This window comes from Asterias amurensis, chromosome 5 (genome assembly GCF_032118995.1).
Source record: "Asterias amurensis chromosome 5, ASM3211899v1".
Taxonomy (NCBI): domain Eukaryota; kingdom Metazoa; phylum Echinodermata; class Asteroidea; order Forcipulatida; family Asteriidae; genus Asterias; species Asterias amurensis.
Window position 1 is genome coordinate 3,569,104 of NC_092652.1, and position 6,288 is coordinate 3,575,391.

Below are 6,288 nucleotides of genomic sequence, written 5' to 3' on the forward strand. Positions count from 1 at the left end.
ATGCGTCCCAAATAGGGGAGTAGGCCACATGAGACTCGGGCGGTTCACGAGCCCCAACTTTTTATTGTCCAAGTATGTTTGAATTATCGATGTGGCATCAGACAAAGCTTCATTTCATGTTGTTCAAACCCAATTAGGGGAAAATCGCCACTGATGTCAGGGGTCATTATAATAAATAAGCCGTTCTGACTCTCGGCTGAATTTTTAAGCATAAAATGGTTACAAATCGGTATCTACGATGTCTGTTTGGCCAAAAAGGGTAATAGTTAAAACATTGAGATTATCCTGTAGCCGTTGTTTTAAGTGTGCTGCAGCTGATTTCAAGACACGCTAGGATTAATCATATCTCGAGTTAGGACGAGTAACCCGTCCTAACTTACGATGGGTTCAATGCGTCTTATTGTCTATGGATACGGAACTGAACTCGTCCTAAGAGTTTGGTGAAATCGACGGCAGCAAATACAAAATGGGTCTGCATGTTGTTTTCGAGTAAAACCAAATGTTTTCCCCCAAATTCTGGTTTTAAAAGGATGTAAATCTTATCAAGATCGATCTGAGACTTTCCTCTCGCATGACTTTCCTTTAAGCTTTCCAATAGCTCGAGGGTTTATCCACATGCCTGTTCCTCGTGTTTGAGATGCTAAAGATGAAGTGTCTCTCGACTTACCTTGGAACTTCCTCTTTCTTTAAAGATGGACTATAACGGTACTCCTACATTAAAATCACTATCAGAACTTGTTTATGTTGTGTTCAGCTATCAATTCATTGTTGTGGTCATGTTTTTCTCCAAATAATTTTGCTACAATTTGACCGAAAAAATTTGACCTCGATTCTTCGATTTTGAAATTTCCCGCCCTGGACTGGTTCCCGGCTATTAAACCAACACTGAAATCCAAGCGGATTTGTAAACCAGCGGACGTCATGAACGCGGTCAAAAAATGGTGATGTCATACCCATGAAGCAACGAGAGTAAACAAAGATTACGCCATGTTACTCCGTGTGTTGTGTATGCGTTTTCATCCACACTATAGGCGTGCGTGTGTGCTACGAAGCTTTTTGTTTCTAATGTATCAGCTATAAATACTGCCGACTATTTGGTTGTTTGTGGATGCACTAGAAGTTTCAAAGTTTGTGTAAGAAGCCTGGATCGATTCCGAAATTTAAACCTCTAAGCATCGAGAGAATTCAGGGGGATCTTCTACCACCAGGCCCCAGCCAGTGCTGCTTGTGCATGTTACGACGTCGGCGGGGTCCCTCTGCCGTGGCCCTGGTCGCAAGTGGCCGTGGAACAGCAAAAGAATCAAGTGGCATTACAGAAAAGAGAGAGAGAGAAAAGCCTGGTAAGTACTTGTTAATAATTTTTTTTAAATCTACTACTGAGAAACTATCTCCATTATTAATTCAGGCCCAATACATGTACATGTAATTGTAATCAGAAAAATAGTAAACAATCTCTACCCTTTTCATGCAAGGAACAATCATCTTGTTGTCAAATGACACGATGTGCATGCTCTGAATCTGACCCGACTACCATAAAATAGCTACATAGTGTATTGACTCTGTTGAGTGATGAATCCATGTAGCCACCCAAGTGCTTTAGGCATGTTTATGCCCTGGTTTACACTTTCTGGCATGTTCATGCTCAACCATGTGTGAACACTATATTAATCCATTTAAAAAGTTGATTGTTACAGTTAACAGTTTATTGGCCTCGCTGACATGTATTTATATTGGTCTATACTGGATTGCTGGACATTGTTTTTGCCAAAGCTGCCTAAGAATTGTTTGCTTTTTTTTTTTAAGGCACAGCTCAGAAATATGTTCAAACTCCCATCCATATAATTGCCCATCCATGGTCATTCAGAATTTTTCTCTTCTTATTCAGGAATTACCAATTCCAGAGAAGTTTAGTCTGAAGTTTTCCTATAGCTGTGTTTATTGGCTTGGCACGGTTAATTATGGAGTGTTTACTATATTTGCATTTGTAAAATAAGGCCAGTTCTTTTTCAGCACTAGTTTTTTTGTTTATTTATTTATTTTTTGTTTTTTATATTTTTTTGTACGGAAATAACTCGCAGCTCTACACTACAATGAGAATGCAGGACAAAGACAATGCAGTACGAAGACATGCTAGCCAGAACTAGAAATGGAGACCTAAGATTCTCAATAGCACTTTAGGTAAGTAGTAGGCCTATGCATGCAAATTTTCAGAGGATCAGATGATTTCTTCATTTTTAGTTTTTCAGCTGCCCCTTTGAAAACTGTTCACGGTGGAGGGGGGGGGGAGGGGATGGGGTGTTGAATCGCAACCCCCCCCCCACCCTGATCTGTACCTGAACAGTTTTGTACTAGGTGTAGATCTGGGGGAGGGGGGTGGTTGGAGGTCATGTTTCTATCAGACATAAAGAAAACCTGCCCCCTTGGTTTTGTTGCATGTGGACTCCTTTTGTACTGGTTTTGCGTTAACTCCTGTAAGGTTCTTTTCAAAACTACGCAAACTCAAAGAGAGATTGTCAGTACATGGTGTTACGTCAAACCTTCCGAGATTGTATTTCTGCCTTGTAAATTTTCAAGAAATCCCACATAACGATTATTTGGTTTTGTTTTCTATTTTTCATTAAACAGATACGCATAGAATGCATGCACAATGCACTTGTTCATTGTCAGCAGGGTGACAAGACACGAAAACAACTCCATCCGCAGCTGATGTGTAACCCCCGTGTCATTGACATCAACCTTCACCAGCCGGAAAAGGATGCAACAGCTTTTTTTTTTTTGGGGGGGGGGTGGGGGTTCAAAGGTAGTGGGTTCAACTTTGTTTGAAGAAAGAATGACCTGTGTCCAGTTTCATGGATCTGTTCATCACCAAATTCTGCGCTTATGATCACCGTTCTCTGCTTACGTCCAAACGCTAAATTTCTGAGCTTACTTTATAAGCGTAGAATGCCTGGTATAAACCAACTATGCACCCATGACCGGCAAAAGCCAAAATTTGCTGGTAACCTGTGAAACGCGCTTGATGTAAGCACAGAATTCCCTGCTTTCGCAAGTGCCGATTCTTTGTTTACAGTATGCAGATCCATGAAACTGGGCCCTAGCTAGCCTGTACACATTGATTTTTTTGTGCTTTTTTTTTGGTAGGGGGGGGGGAGAAAGAATGACCTATGCCCAATTTCATGGATCTGTTCACCACCAAAATGTGCGCTATGGTCACGGTTCTCTGCTTACGTCCAAAGGCTAAATTTCTGCGCTTAATACTTTGTAAGCGTAGAATGCCTGGTATAAACCAAGTATGCACCCATGACCCGCAAAAGCCAAAATTTGCTGGTAACCTGTGAAACACGCTTGACGTAAGCACAGAATTTCCTGCTTCCGCAAGTGTCGATTCTTTGTTTACAGTAAGCAGATCCATGAAATTGGGCCCTAGCTTGTACACATTGATGTGGGTTTTTATTTTATTTTTTATATATATATATTTTTTTTTTGGGGGGGGGGGGTAACCAGGGTAGTACAATCAACTTTGTTTAAAAACAGAATGACATGGTCTGTACACAATGATTTTATTATATTCTTTTAATGTACAACTTAATTTACAATTTACAAAGAGAACCACAGCTAACTAGGTACATAACATGGCTTAGGTTTTCTTTTTTGGGGGGTAGGGGCGTTGACAGGGTTGTATAGTTAACTTTTTTTGATGACGGAATGTTCAGATGATTTCGCTATCACTAGGCAACCTTTTTTCAATTTTGATATTTTAAACTCAAAAATAAACTATTGTCGTTTGCAAATACATACAGTTTTAGTGTTGTCGTTATTATGGAGGTGTACATGGCTTCTATTTTTTGTTTTGTTTTTATATTTCTGCTAACCAAGTTGAATGTTGTTACCATGTTAATCATAGTGTATTGTTGACAACAGGGGACAAGTTTATTGCACATGAGTGCTAAATTAATCAATTTGAACCACACACCTAATTTTATAAGCCATAGTAATTTACATTTTGTGTCTTTCAGAGGGGTGGGTGGTTCAAATTAAATTAATCAATTTGAACCACCCACCCATCTGAAAGAAACAAAATGAAATAATATACATGTACATTTATACGTAAATTATTATGGCTTATCAAATTATTTCTCACTCCCTCCGGATCATTATAACTTGGAAAATTGTTACGACTGAAGACAAATAAACCAAAGCAAAGCTGCCTAATCCGTTGGTGGATACGAAAATCCTTCCACTGTACTGTACATGAGGGTTTGGAAACGTCCTTCGTGTTGCTGCCATCAAACATGATGTCAGTGGCAGCGGTTGAACGGACAAGATAGTCCTAAGCTCACCACTTGCTGATAATCATCATTGCAGTGTTTTCTGTAAAACAAAACAAAAGAATTCATACAAAATTATTAACAACAGATTTGTGGTTTGCATGGTGAAGTGTCAATATTGCATGTGTGTACCTGAATTGCTTTAAAACTATACCCATGCCAGAAGGCAATCATAATCCAAAGTAGCAGTTACATACATGTACATGAGATATTTGTGTAGATGCACATGTGTCAACCACCATGCAGTTACTTGGTGGAGAAAAACAACAACATAGGTTATCTACAATATCAGTTTAAATTGATAATGTATGAATTTTGCCAACAAAGTATAAAACGCAAGACAAAAATTACCCCTCCCCTCACATTTCTATACTGCCCAAGTCAGTGCATGTGTTGTTCACATACATGTATTATAACGTGAATGGAGGTAAACAATAAACCTTGTCCATCATGTTCGTTCATGTTTTAATTTAGTCAAGGATAGCCTTCAACTATTTTTGGGAGCAGAAATAAACTGATCAAACGAAGCATCATTCAGTATAATTCATGAAACGTTTTGTGGCCTTACCAGTCTGTCTTTAGCCGTCGATCATCAGGGTTTGGCTCATCGTCTTCGGCCTGACGATCATCGTCCCCGGGCTGGTTAACTACATGTACTCATAACACGTCTTCGGCTTCTCTCTCGTCCGGTGAGCTCCCCTTATCGCTAGAGCCCTCACTTTCCTCTGAAGTGCCTCCCTAAAATGCCTTTTCCTCATCTATACTGTGGTTTTCCCGAGACCCGCTGCCATCGGACAGTTTCACTGTTTTTTTGTGTCAAAAAAAATGCAGCCTATAGTGTCCGATGTTATTCCACATTCAATGTACATGTAAAACGCACGCACACGATCGACCTGACACACTGTGTACAGAGCTTCGGTACGTGGTGTGACGTCACACACTGTGTATGAATGGTTCGTGGGTCACCGGCTTTTGCCGAAACTGAGTTTTCTGGGTCGGAGTACGCCGCGCGAATTCGTGTTTTTTTTGCATGAAGGTAAAGGTTTTATTGAATACTACTAAAATATCAGTCCTTATTTTACATTTCTTGTACAAAAATAGTAATATTGGCTATATCAATAATCTGTTATAGTCCACCTTTAATATGGCACAATATCACTTAGACCACGTGAGCGATAAAATTACCCCATGTGCCATTGACATACTTTTGCACACGCAACTACCGCGCATTATTTGATTTTAAACTGCAGCGCGCAAGGTTGTTTTCAAGTTCAAACGGCCGACAGACAATTGCAAACTTGCCCATTATTGAATGCTGCGCCTTAATTGAGAAGTTAAAGAGTGAAATTGTATGTCTGTGGGTAACAATAGGCATAACTCTGCCTGGTGATCATTTTGCTTATAATTACTCCCTATTGGATGCTGTATGCTCTAAAAGCAAGACGCAAGGCTCCGACGAGTTACGCACCGCAAATTTAATCACATGGTTGATGAGGAAAAACCGTCATTTAAAAACCAACACAAAAAACACAACAAAAAACACACACAATCAACCACGACTCACCGCAAAACAATCAGCCACATGGTCGATAACGATTTTCTGTGATTGTTTTTTAACCGGATTTGTCCTTCGGTCTCTTGATAATGTGGACTACGGTAGTTTGCCGAGTTCCGGGCCCAGTTCCGTGGCTCTGCTTACCGTGAGCAAATAATCTGCGCTTACTGAAGCAGGGAATTCGGTGCTTACGCCAAGCTAGACTGGGCCCCTGTCTTTAAAAGACAGGTACCTGCTACTCAGATTCAGTGATTCCATGGGATACAATGAAAATCATCGGATAAACGTGCAGTGACATGAGCTTTATGTGGGTCAAAGAAAGGTACATGTACACGCCGGCTGGAGGCCTGTCTTAGCTCTGGCGTTGTTCACGAGCCTAATAATAATAACCCGTTTTTATATAGC

The 6,288-nt window shown here is 40.2% G+C and overlaps 2 long non-coding RNA genes across 3 annotated transcripts; one reads left to right on the forward strand and one right to left on the reverse strand.

The window, feature by feature from the left end:
* Positions 1 to 688: 688 nt before the first annotated feature.
* LOC139937833 (uncharacterized) lies at positions 689 to 4,212 on the forward strand. Of its 2 annotated transcripts, XR_011786094.1 has the most exons (3): positions 689 to 1,340; positions 2,079 to 2,178; positions 2,626 to 4,212. It is a non-coding gene; the product is annotated as an uncharacterized lncRNA (long non-coding RNA). The 2 variants fall into 2 exon arrangements; XR_011786093.1 differs by lacking the exon at positions 689 to 1,340 and having other exon boundaries at positions 2,065 to 2,178.
* LOC139937834 (uncharacterized) lies at positions 3,643 to 5,446 on the reverse strand. The gene is made up of 2 exons (XR_011786095.1): positions 4,897 to 5,446; positions 3,643 to 4,371 (listed from the first exon to the last, which is right to left on the reverse strand). It is a non-coding gene; the product is annotated as an uncharacterized lncRNA (long non-coding RNA).
* Positions 5,447 to 6,288: the final 842 nt, after the last annotated feature.